Source organism: Taudactylus pleione, unplaced genomic scaffold (genome assembly GCF_031769625.1).
Source record: "Taudactylus pleione unplaced genomic scaffold, aTauple2 ptg000116l, whole genome shotgun sequence".
NCBI classification, from domain to species: domain Eukaryota; kingdom Metazoa; phylum Chordata; class Amphibia; order Anura; family Myobatrachidae; genus Taudactylus; species Taudactylus pleione.
The window spans coordinates 25,489,582-25,503,104 of record NW_028284518.1 but is presented as its reverse complement, the minus strand read 5'-3'; the positions used below and the strand labels follow the sequence as shown (position 1 = coordinate 25,503,104).

Sequence of the window (13,523 nt, the reverse complement as noted above, 5' to 3'; positions counted from 1 at the left end):
TTGTACATTTTTTGGCATCTAGCCTGAGGATGTAGAAGGTGTGGAGATTGCAGTCCCCCATTCCCGGAGGCAGCTGGTGTGGGCACTAAGAGTAAGAGCCCGATGTTTTAAATCTGTGCATGCGCCCAAGAAAAAAGGCACATTGGTCCTGATGATTACTGCGGGGGAATGCAGATTGGAACTGCATTGGGGTCACATTCGTCAGTGGGCATGTCAGCGGGCACATGCCGGTGTCAGGGACTGCTTCAGAAGATGCCATTTCGATTTGCAACAGCGGCCATGTACCGCTGGACACTTCTGAGCAACCATAGAATTGCTCTAAAATCCGGTGGTGTGGCCACTGTCTGCTAGATGGTGCGGCAACTGTCCGCTCGATGGTGCTACAATTTGCGCACCTCAGCAGAATAGAGCCTTATATAACTGACCTTTGGCAACTGGCATATTCTCTGCTCTGTTTCACATCCCAACAGCATGGAGGAGGGCTACTCCTCCTACCTTTGTGCTAATAGTTGAGCCACTGCTGCTTAAAACACGTGAACTCTGATATCACTGCTGTAAACACAAAGCACTAAGAACATAAATTAGCAATGTACAGTATGTTGTCAATATGTTTTGCCAAAAATAACAAAATCACAAACTATTTTTCCTTCAATTACCTTTATAAATGAAAAACAATCTCAAAGTCTGGGACAAGCAATATAGCTTATGGGTCAATGCTGTACAAATTATCTATAAGCACTACTGTTTTATCTCAAAGCTGTCCCAGTATGAATTCCACCTCATACATTTAAATTTATTCAGCACATTACCTCGTTCATTTGAGGGAAAGAAAAGTCCAAGAAACAGATTTAGGATTGTACAGTTGACCACACATGGTGGGAGTTTGTGTATTACAAGTTTTAAATGTAATTTGGCAGAAGGGCTTGCCCAGTGCATCCAATAGAACACTGATTATTTAATATAGGTCTGGGCACCTATTAAAGCGGAGACCAAAAAAAAAAAACACACTCTCTTGTCTCCTCAGGCTACCAATATCTTACCATTCCAGACTAGTGAAAGCCAGTCCAGTGGTATCGGTGTTCTTGGCAGTGTGGCATTAAGCAAATAAGCCCTTTATTCTCTCATCCTATCGCTTATACCAATATTTGTTTTTCAAGAATTTTTCCTAAATGTTTGTTAGGTTCCTGACAGTTCCCTCATTTCACTTATGTACAAATGCATTTTCACATCCCTCAGGACAAATTATACTAGCTCTTGCAGTTCATCTACATGCATCTCTTGGAGAACTGCTTATAGTATCACTCCCAAATTTAAATCACATTGGCTAAGACAGAGTTCTGACTATGAGCCTTGTCTCAAGATTAGCAACCCATAGTATGCCTATGACAGATCTGCATGAAAAGGCTTGGGAGACACATATTGGTAAAATTAGACACATGAATGTAGTTCCTTCATAGCTATCTGCATTAGGGTTAAAGAAAACACATACAGTATATATTTTTATCATTATGTTACTGTTATTACATCCTCAATCTACAAAGCATGTTCCCAGATACACCAGATAGATCCTGGAAATATTACAGGGTCTCTCCTCCACACATTTTGTATATTCCCAAAATCCATCTGACCACAAAGTTCTACTCACTCCCTCTCGCTATACCCAGTGCTGTCCGACATCAAGCCAAGCAAGTACAATGTAATTGTGGCAGGCAAGAAATACCTGACGGCTCCAGCCATTGCAGAAGTACTTGACAGAATATGGAAAATGTTTTGTATGGAATACATATGTATCATCAACCACTCAGCTAAATCTTTCTGTAAAGTATAGAAGCCTTTGATAACTATCAATTACATCATAATGAATCACTCATTTTGTAAACGCACTACCCAAGTATGAAGGACTTTCACCATGAGTCCAAACTCTCTGCTTTCCCTGCTTCTGTTCCTCCCCTCCTATCTACACACCTTCATTTCCCCATTATATAAAGCGTTTCGACTATACTCTATCTTAGTTGTAATTGCAGCATATGACCACACTTACTCGCAGCTAATTTAAGTCAGCATTTTGTCATCACTGTTTTTGTAGATATGTAATACCATGACCTTGTCAACCCTGTAACAACAAAAAATTTTAACGTACAATACTGGTCCATTCCTCGCAAATTACTTGTATGCTGAGTAAGAACAAAAACAAACAGTAGAGAAAGTTTTAATATTTTCTAGTTAACACTAACCTCCAAAGATCCATGTATTATAAATAGTAATTCATTGCATATGCCTACTTACCTACATTTTAAAATAGCAAAAACACTAAGCAGGGTCCTAATCCACTAATAGAATAAATATATACTTTATAGCTGCAAACACCTGTAAGCCTGTGTAAGCTCACAGAAAGACTAGAAACTAGCCACCCACTGTTCCCTTAGAACTGAACACGTTCACCGGTACTTAGGTGGCCGTCTGGACTTAAACTCGAGGTAGTAGCGGTTTACGAAGATATCCTAGGAAGACCAGGGTATACGTGTCACCTACAAGAGCAGTTACAGGAGAACTGAATCTACTGGTTAAGGCTCTGGAGCAGCTGAAGAGTCAGAAAATGGCTTATAAAAGACGAAGTGGGTCTAATGCTAAGATGCAGATTTTTCTGGCATGTTGCGGCTGGTACAGCTGATGGTATTGATGTGGCCCGGAGTGACCGGGGTGCGGTTAAGTAAACCGTGATGCAGCTGGTATAGCTGGTGGTAATTGATGCGGCCTGAAGTGACCGTGGTACAGCCAAGATAGCTGTGATGCGGCTGGTACAGCCAGTGGTATTGATGCGCCCTGGAGTGTCTGTAGTGTGACTAGGTTAGCAGAGATGCAGCTGGTATAGCTGGTGGTAATTGATGCGGCTTAAAGTGACCGTGGTGCAGATAAGTTAGCTGTGATGTGGCTGGTACAGTCGGTGGTAGTGATGTGGCCTTGAGTAACCGTGGTGAAGAACAACAATGCAATGACAGAATCCACACAGAAGGAACTGGAAGGCACGTTCAGAGACGCTATAGCCGGCAAGGCCGTGAGGATGCTGCTAGGCTTAAAAAAGGTGAGGGACCAATCAGAACAACAAACAATCATCCGTGTTCCAAGTAATGTGTGATGTCATCTGGCATCCAGAACGCCTAGCAACAGTTGGTGCAGTTCCCGCACGACACGCGGAAGTAGTAGGAGAGATCACCGAAGTGTTGGGAGTGTGACAAATCGTGCTGGCGACTTTTAGCAGTTTCCCGACCTTGACAAGGGGTTAAGGAACCCCTAGAACCTGATTTGTTGGGAAAGTCTTCAAAAAACATTTTCTTCAATCCAGGAGCATGTAAAGAGTTCTCCGGAACCCAAGACCGTTCCTCTGGATGTTCCAAATTACCAAGAACTGCAATTGTCCTCGTGAAAACCTGGAATCCAGAATCTTCTCCACCACAAATTCTTGTTGACCCTGAACAACAACTGGAGAAGGTCTAACTGGACGCCTGGACTTAAATTTCGAAGAAAAGACTGGTTTTAATGAGGAACAATGAAAGGTGTTATTAATACGAAGAGAATTGGGTAGCTTAAGCTGGAAGGCAACAGGATTGAACTGAGAAATAATCCAGAAAGGACCAATAAACCTGGGACCCAATTTCTGTGTGGGTTGGCTAAGTCTGATGTTCATCTTAGCAAGCCAAACTAATCTCCCACCTTGAATTTACATGGCTTCCGGTGTTTGTCTGCAATAGTATTGGAGCGAATGGAGGCTCTACGGAGAAACTGGTGTACCTTGTTCCAAATGCAACATATCTGAGACTGAAGATAGACATGCAGACCCCTTGGCATTGGGTTCGAAGGAATTCACTCTAAGATGCAGTCCAGTGACACAGAAGAATGGAGAAAGTGAGGAAGCAGAATGACACAAATTATTAAAGGCAAACTCCGCCAGAGTCAGATAGGTAACCCAATCATTATGACATTTGGAAACGTAACAACGAAGATAGTGTTCCAATGACTGATTGACACGCTCCGTCTGGCCGTTGGACTGAGGTTGGTAACCAGAGGAGAGACTGAGGCTAATGCCTAATGAAGAACAGAAATCCTTCCAAAATTGGGCAATAAACTGTGTCCCCTGGTCTGACACAATATCTGTAGATAACCCATGAAGACAAAAGATATGCTGGAGAAACAACGTAGAAAGTTCTTTGGCAGAGGGAAGTTTGAGCAGAGGAATAAAATGAGCCATTTTACTGAAGCGACCCACTACAGTCCAGATCACAGAACATCGAGAAGTAGGGAGATCAACAATAAAATCCATGGCTATGTGTGTCCAAAGCCTACTGTGTATAGATAAGGGTAGAAGGAGACCAGAAGGAGCTATACGAGGAGTCTTATTCCTAGCACAAATGTCACAAGCGAGAACGAACTCACGGAAGTCTTCCGCCAATGAAGGTCACCATACCGAACGGGAGAGTAATTCCCTAGTTTTGGAAATACCAGGATGACCTATGGCTTTTTGAGACTGGAAGTCCACAAGAACTGCTTCTGGAGTCTTTCTGGGATGAATAATAACTCTGCAGGTTTTCCAGGTGGAGCATCCGACTGAGCAGCTTGCAGGAATTCCACCAAACTACGTGGAACCGCCAAATGAATACGAGAACTATAGGATCCTCGGATTCCAAGGTTTATTGGGCGGCAAAAACTTCTGGAAAGGGTATCTGCCTTGATTTTTTTTTACTCCGGACAGAAAGAAATAATGTAATTGAAGCGGGTGAAAAATAAAGCCCAACGTGCCTGTCTTGAGTTTAGCCTTTTTGCTGTCTCAATGTATGCCAAGTTCTTATGACCAGTAAGAAAAACAACTTGATGTTTGGCCCCCTCTAACCAATGTCTCTAATCTTCAAAAGCCCATTTGATTGCTAGTAACTCAAGATTGGCCACATCATAGTTCCTCTCAGCAGTGGCAAATTTTCGGGAGAAAAAGGTGCAGGGATGCAATTTATTGTCTTGGGGATCTTTCTTGGACAGTATGGCGCCAGTACCAACCTCAGAAGCATTTACTTCAACAATAAATGGTAGATCTGGATTAGGATGACAAAGGACCGGAGCATGGATGAAAGCAGCCTTCAGTTTATCAAAAGCTTGCACAGCTTTGAAGGGCCAGTTCAAGGTGTCAGCTCCTTTTTTGGTTAATTGCACTATCGGAGCCAAAATAGAAGAAAAATAATTGATGAACCTCCTATAATAATTTGCGAATCTGAGAAAGCATTGGATAGCTTTGAGAGTTGCAGGTTGAACCCAGTCCAGAATAGCTTTCACCCTACTAAGATCCATGCAGAAGCCCTGATGATATATCCCAGAAAAGACACTTTTGTCAATTCAAATTCGCATTTGTCAAGTTTAACGTAAAGATGGTTTTCTCGCAGCGTTTGTAGTACCTGCCGGACATGTTGTCGATGCTGATCCACAGATTGAGAAAAAAATCTAAATATTGTCAAGGTATACAACAGCAAAAATACTCAAAAACTTGCGGAGGACATCATTAATAAGATCCTGGAAGACAGCTGGGGCTTTAGCAAGTCCGAAAGACATGATCAGGTACTCAGTGTCTGAAGTGAGTGTTAAAAGCAGTCTTCCATTCATCTCCTTTCTTTTTGCGGATCAAGTTATACGCTCCCCGGAGATCAATTTTGGAGAAGATGGTCGCTTCAGGTAATTGATCGAAAAGAACAGAAATCAAGGACAGAGGATAAGAGTTCTTAATAGTTATGTTGTTTAGACCTCTGTAATCAATACAGGGTCTAAGGGACCCATCTTTTTTCTCAACAAAAAGAATCCTGCTACGACTGGAGATTTGGAAGGGTGGATTAAACCCTTCGTGAGTGCATCCTTGATATAGTCGTCTATGGCCTTATTCTCCAGAATTGACAAGGCATACAAACAACCTTTGAGTAACTTGGCACCAGGAATGAGATTGATCATACAGTCATAAAGCTGGTGAGGCGGAAGGATATCAGCCTTTTGTTTGGAAAACACATCGGAAAAGTCCCGATATTGAAGAGGAATTTCAGAGGAAGGATCCGAAGCAGAGGGTTGTAACATACGAACAGGTACAGAGAGGCATGTAGAATGACATTTAGAAATCAACTTAATGATTTCACCAGTCTGCCAGTCAACCACAGGATTGTGATCTCTGAGCCAAGGGAGACCCAAGACGATAGGAGCCAATGGACAATGTATGAGGAAATAATAGATCTTTTCAGAATGTAAGACCCCAATAGACAAACATGTAGGTGGTGACTGGACTGTAACAACTCCCTCTGAGAGGATATGGCCATCCAAACCACAAAAGGAAATGGTGTGGTCCAGAGGGACAAGAGGAATTCCCAGGCTTTTGAAAAAGGATAAGTCCATGAAGTTGCCAGCTGCTCCACTATCCAAGAAAGCGGTAGTAACAAATTTCTTTTCGGAAATCTGAATAACTGCAGACACCAAGACAGAGTTTTTTGGGGAAACTGATGCGAGACCTAAATGTAGTTTCCCCTGTACATTTAGGCCTTGCCTTTTACTGGCTTGTTGGGGCAATTCTTAACTGAGTGTCCCTTGCTACCGCAGTACATGCAGAGTTGCAAAGAATGCCTTCTATGTCTTTCTTCTGGAGGTAGACAAAAGGCTCCCATCTGTATAGGTTCTTCAAATTCAGAAGGAACCCAAGTGGAAAACCTAGGTGATCTTGTGGGCAGATCCTTCTCACGTCTACATTCACGTAAGTGACGATCTATGCGGATAATTAAGTGCATAAGATCATCTAGGGTTTCAGAAACAGGATGTTGAACCAAAATATCTTTAATAGATTCAGAAAGCCCTAAGCGGAACTGGCTATGAGGAGCAGGATCATTCCAACCAGAGTCCACTGCCCATCTATGAAATTTTGTGCAGTAGTCTTCTGCTGCCTTCTGCCCCTGTTTAAGAGAGCGCAGCCTTGCCTCTGCCAAAGCAGCTTTATCTGTGTCATCATAAAGGAGACCTAATGCTTTAATAAATGCATCCACAGACTGAAGAGCTTCATGAGTGGATGGTAATCCAAATGCCCAGATCTGAGGATCTCCTTGAAGTAAAGAAATGATTAGCCCAACGCATTGCACCTCAGATCTGGAAGAAATAGGGCGTAATCTAAAATAGAGTTTACAGCTATCTTGAAACTTGAAATACTCTTTACGATTCCCTGAAAATTGGTCGGGATGATTCATCTTAGGTTCCTTATGGCTCATCTGAACTGCCGTGGAATGAACATCTTGAACTCTGAGAGCTCTTGCACCTTCTGAGTAAGGACTTGAATCTGGCCGGCAAGGATCTGAGCTGGATTCTGTGAAGGATCCATGCGTGTCACAATCGTTTGGCTGGCTATAATAATAGTCTCCCAGGACTCACTGTGTAAACCCCCAGAACCACAAGGCGAGTTCTTCTGCCAATAACAGCTACTCGCTGTTCCCTTAGAACTGAATATGTTCACCGATACTTAGGTACCCACCTGAACTTAATGAGTAGCAGTTACACAGAAATCCTAGGAAGACCAGGGTGTATGTGACACCTACAAGAGGAGTAACAGGAGAACTGAATCTGCCGATTAAGGCTCTGGAGCAGCTGAAGAGTCAGGAAATGGCGAATAAGAGCCGGAGTGCATCTATTGCCGCGATGCGGCTTTGTCTGGGGTCATGCGTCTGGTACAGCTGATGGTATTGATGTGGCCCAGAGTGATGCAGCTCGTATAGCTAGTGGTAATTGATGTGACCTGAAGTGACCATGGTGCGACTAAGTTTAGCTATGATGCAGCTGGTATAGCTGGTGGTAATTGATGTGGCCTGAAGTGACCGTGGTGCAGCTAAGTTAGCTGTGATGCGGCTGGTACAGCCGGTGGTAGTGATGTGGCCTGGAGTAACCGTGGTGAAGAACAACAATGTAGACAAAATCCACACAGCAGAAATGGAAGGCACGTTCAGAGACGCTATAGCCGGCAAGGCCATGAGGATGCTGCTGTCACGACCTTGGTTTCTCGGCATACCGGTCGGCGGGTATTACCTGTGAGGTCGCTATGGCGGGGGGCGTCTGGCAGTGGTGCTGGTGCCTGGCGAGAAACATTGGTTGTGCGTGATCCTGTGCGGGCATGTTGTCACTCTGGGCTTGTTTGGTCTGGCAGTCTATCCGTCCGCTCCAGCATGGGCGCCACCATCTTGCCTCTAGCCATGTGATCTCCTCTAGCCATGTGATCTAATCGCCCAATCCTGGTGGGTCACATGCTCTCTCTGGCCTGTCACAGTGGAGCACTGGGTATTTAAGGGAGTTAAGAGCTCTCTTTCATTGCCAGTGCAACGTGTTTCTCAGCCGACGCTGAGAGAGAGAGCCTGTGCTCAATTACTGCCTGTTGGATCTTTGCCTTAGCCTGCTTACCTGACCTTCTCCATACCCTGCTGGAATCCTCTACCTCCTCCTATTGCCTCTGCCTCGCCTGAGTGCCTATGTGAGCTGTTACCCTGCACCCTGCCTCCACTTGCTACTCCCCTGGACATTATCAATTCACTTCAGTCTGCAATTCACTACAGCCTGCAATTCACTTCAAACCTGCAATTCATTACAGCCTCACAAGACCCGGATTACTGGACTGCTCCTATCTGCCACTACCTGGACTTTTACTCATTGCTTCACCTCAGTTCCCATTTGCACTTTAGTGCCATCCCTGGACTTTATTTTCTCCCATTGTTCTTGTGTGCCAAACCACTCATTAAAAGTTCCACGTTTTGTTTTAAATCTGCTTCTGTGTTTGCTCCTATCACCACCCCGGGCCCACAACAAAACCAGAACATCAAAGCTGCTAGGCATAAAAAAGGTGAGGAACCAATCAGAACCATGATCATCCCGTGTTCCCAGTAACGCGTGATGTCATTCGGCATCCAGATCGCCTAACAACAGTTGGTGCAGCACCTGCATGGCAGGCGGAAGTAGTAGGAGAGATCACTGAAGACAAATCACGCCGGCGACTTTAACACCCTCCACTTCCAAACTTCAGTTGGCACAGTGCAGTAAGGAAGGTAACGTTCTTCCAGGCATCCGCCAAACACAGACTTGCCCATCTGACTGCCAAACGGAGAAGCATGATTAGTCACTCTGCAGAACACATTTACACTGCTCCACATTCCAATGTCTGTGTGCTTTACACCACTCCATCCGATGCTTGGCATTGGACTTGGTGATGCAAGGCATGCATGCAGCTGCTCGGCAATGGAAATCCATTCCATTAAGCTCCCGCTGCACAGTTTTTGTGCTTACATTAATGCCAGTTGAAGTTTGGAACTCTTCAGCTATGGAATCAGCAGAGCGTTGGCGACTTTTACGCATGATGTGCCTTAGCAGTCATTGACTTCGCTCTGTGATTTTACGTGGTCTTCTGCTTCATGGCTGTTGTTCCTAAACGCTTCCACTTTCTAATAATATCACTTACAGTTGACAGTGGAATATTCAGCAGGGATGAAATTTCACGAACCATTTTATTGCAAAGGTACCACGCTTGAAGTCACTGAGCTCTTCAGAACGACCCATTTTTTACCACAAATGTTTGCAAATGAAGACTGCATGGCTAGGTGCTTGATTTTACACACCTGTGGCAACGGGTCTGATTGAAGCACCTCAATTCAATAATTAACAGGTGTGGTCAAATACTTTTGTCCATATAGTGTAAGGCTGCATGATAATAGCACCCACTTTGGGTCATATAATTGCATTACTGTTAGGCTACATTTATTTATTTATTAACAGTTTCTTATATAGCGCAGCATATTCCGTTGTGCTTTACAATTGGAAACATTGATAGAACAAAACAGGGTAATAACAGACAGACATAGAGGTAAGAGGGCCCTGCTTGCAAGCTTACAATCTATAGGATGATAACAGCACAAACATTAATATATCTAAATTGAGAGCCAACTCACCTGGAGGAATCCGAAATTCCTCCAAAAAGCACTATAGTAACCAGCACACCCTCCAAATGCTGGTTGCATTCATGCCTCTCAGAACAATAATATAAAATGGCGGTTGTTCAAATCAACTTAATGGCCCTTCACAGGTGCATGAAAGGGAGAGGTTAATCTAGACAAGAAGGAGGACGAATGTTCCCCCAGCACACTGCAAACGACCAGCAATGAGACTTGAATACAACAGGATAATAGAAATACAGAGATCTCCGTTCGCATATATTTGCAAAGATATGTTTAAGCCACCAGGCCGCATCAAGACTTCTCTGGTTGGGTGGTCCTTAACGCTACATGATAATAGCACCTTCTTTGGGTCATATAATTTCACACTGTTAGGTTACATGGTAATAGCACAAACAGTATGAAATTACATGACCCAAAGTGGCTGCTATTATCACGTAGCCGAAAACTGCTGCTGCAGCCGTCACAACAAGGTAAGTGACCGCTAGACCACCAAGCTCTGTTTGTCGACATTTTATCATGTTCACATTTCAGCAGTGTCCACATGATGAATGTCAACATGGTAAATGCTTTAGATCATGTTGACATTATGAATGTCAACCTGGTAAACCACACCCAAGCAAGCACTTCAAACAACAGTAAATAATAATAATAATAATAATAATAATAATAAGCAAAAAGGTATCAACACCAATACTTAAAGCAAAGTGTACACAAAGTCTTGTAAAGGATCAATCTAGAAACAGCAATCTGCAAAAATTATAAAATTGTTAAAACACCAATTTTCAAAAGCTCCTAAAAATATATTGACAGACATTGCAAAATCACAGATTTTTCAGTGATCAGTACAGAATTGCTGCCTTGAATCGATCTGGAAAATCACCAAAACTTTTTTCACTACTTTCAGGCACTTTACAGTAATTCAAAGCGGATGATATGAAAAAAATTTTATGGAGTCAGGGCTGTAACCCATCTGCTTAGATGCATTGATTGGTTCGAGCTGGCACAAAAACAAAATCCTGTTTTTCAGTGGTTTTGAAGAATAAACCTGTCCTATGGTTATGCTTTTAATCTACAGCAAAGCAATGTGTTTTTCAGATGTTAAACTGTACGGTTTCAAGCACCGTACACACTTGGCATTTAGGAAAGACAATACGATTACGACATCGTAATCGATCGTACAATCGTTCCTGATCCCCTGTAGTGCCTACACTGAATGATATGTCATTCAGTGTAAGCACCCTCCCTCATCCCTGAACATGGCCAATCTGTTGTTATTGGCAGATTGACCTGCATATTCAGGCGATGATAGATGTCGGAAACAAACAGCGGGAGCGCGCAACGCTGGTCGTTTCCAACATTATGGTGCACGCTTTGTGCACGATTAATGAGCGATTGAACGATTACTATGTTGTAATCGTTCAATCGCTCATTGATATCGCCAAGTGTGTATGCTGCTTTAGTCATGTTTCTGAATCCAATTTATCACTTAGGTAGAACCATCATTGATTTTATTTTCGTTTTCATTATTAAGCTGGCAGATCTATATAGTAAGGTAAAACACAGACCAATAATTTAACGCTGTAATTTCTGCAATTTTCTGCTTTATGTGAAATAAGTAACTGGCAGCACTTACAGCTGGATGGCTAAAAGAAAAAATAACCAAGCTTGGCAAGAGCACTAACAACAAGTTTTCAAAAAGTGTACAATCCATAATAAAAAGTGGTGATAAAAATAATTTCACCGCACTGGAAAGCCATCATGCACATTGAACTTAACAGGCAAGGTGAACGCCTCCTGCTGAGTTTTTCTTTTTTTTTTAAACCCTTTGCTCAGACAGAGCAGCAGGCACAGTGGGAGAACCTGCAGAAACACGGCATGCTTATGTAACTGTATGTTGTAAGGCTGGAGAAGAAATGCAAGTAGCGTGTGGTGCTAATTAATGAGGGCTAGCTGGTGGATGTCCCTCACTTTCTGATAACACAGGATGCCTTCTGTGTACTGACTACTTGACTTCTGTGTGAGACAGCAGCATGTAAAGAGCATTTCATGGACCCTCATTGGGATGTAGTCTTAATTACCGGCGCCGAAATCCCAACAGGTCAGCATCCCGGCACCAGTATCCCGACCATCAGCATCCCGAAGGTAAGTATCGGGGTGCAGGGGGAGGGTAGCGTTAGCTAGCGGGGTTAGGCACTAGGGGGAGGGTTAGGGTTAGGCACTGGGGAGGGACGGTAAGGCTTAGGGTGCGGGAAGGGGGAGGTTAGGTTTAGGCACTAGGGGGGGGAGGTTAGGTTTAGGCACCGGGGAGGGGGTATTAGGTTTAGGGTTTTTGATGTAGGATTCTATTTGTCTATGATCAGCCAATGACAAGTTTATTAAAGGGACATTATGCACCAAAAATAAATCACAATAATGATTTTAAAACAGTGTAACTCTACAGTGACCAAGCCTTAAAACAGGTGAAACGATCAATGTGCGCACAGCAGGACCCGCTCATGCATAGACCTCACTACAGACGGCAGTGTGACCCTCTCCCTTTAAGGTAACACTTTGTCTTCCTTTACTGCACTCTCATCGGCAAAGTGTCAGCAAGGCTACACATAGGCATCGCACAGCAGAAGCAGACCTGTCATACTCGGCCTGTGTGTCACTTGACACTCTCATTCTTTCCTCCTCTGCACACTACCTGGTGGCAAGAGGTAGAAAGCAGATGTTAACTTGTTTGGCTGAGCCTTTTCCCTACTGCTTTTGATCACAACTATGGCCCTCATTCAGAGCCACTCGCTAGCGGCAGTACGCTCGTTCCGAGCGATGTTCGCTCATCTGCGCATGCGTACGGTTTTTAGTACGCATGCGCGAACCAGTCAGTGCGGCCGAAAATCGTTGGTACGCAATATAGCGAGGGCCTGCTATTTTGAGTGACAGAATGAGGCATATGTGGGTGGTAACAGGGGAAGGTGCTTGAAAACGGGGAGTGGAGATCCGAACGCAGGCGTGCTTAAAGGTCAAAACGGGCGTTTTAAGGGAGTGCATAATTAATACAGCAGCGTCATTGACCACGTCACTTGGTTTTTTTTAACTCAGAACTGCTCGCAAAATAGTGGTTGAAAACACCAACCACAAGAATAGCGAGCAGTTCATACGCTGTACGATGTACTCGATTAATCTAATAAATAGCGGACATGACGTATGGTGCGTGCGGCCAGGGGGCGTTTTTATCAAAAAAACGAGCGTATGTTTTGCTCGCTCGTTCAGACTTAGAGGTGGGAACAGACTGCAATTTGCGAACGGATCATTTGAATAGCCACCCCTTGTTTTTGAACGAACGACCACAAATAGCGAACGGCTCTGAATCAGGCCCTATATCTCTTTGCAATGTGGAGGACAGGATGCACTCATTCCTTATTCAATATCTTTGTGACAAATATTGAACAGCAGTAATCCATACACCATTTGCTTATTTTTTCTGAACTTTTGTTTTCATACTCATTATTTCATGAGAGAAATTCCACAGAGACAGCAATATGTGCATAT

At 43.6% G+C, this 13,523-nt stretch overlaps 1 protein-coding gene across 5 annotated transcripts in view; it reads right to left on the bottom strand.

Moving 5' to 3' along the window:
• The window catches only part of PIGN (phosphatidylinositol glycan anchor biosynthesis class N), a 491,207-nt gene that overhangs the window by 177,239 nt on the left and 300,445 nt on the right, over positions 1-13,523 (bottom strand). The window lies entirely within an intron of this gene.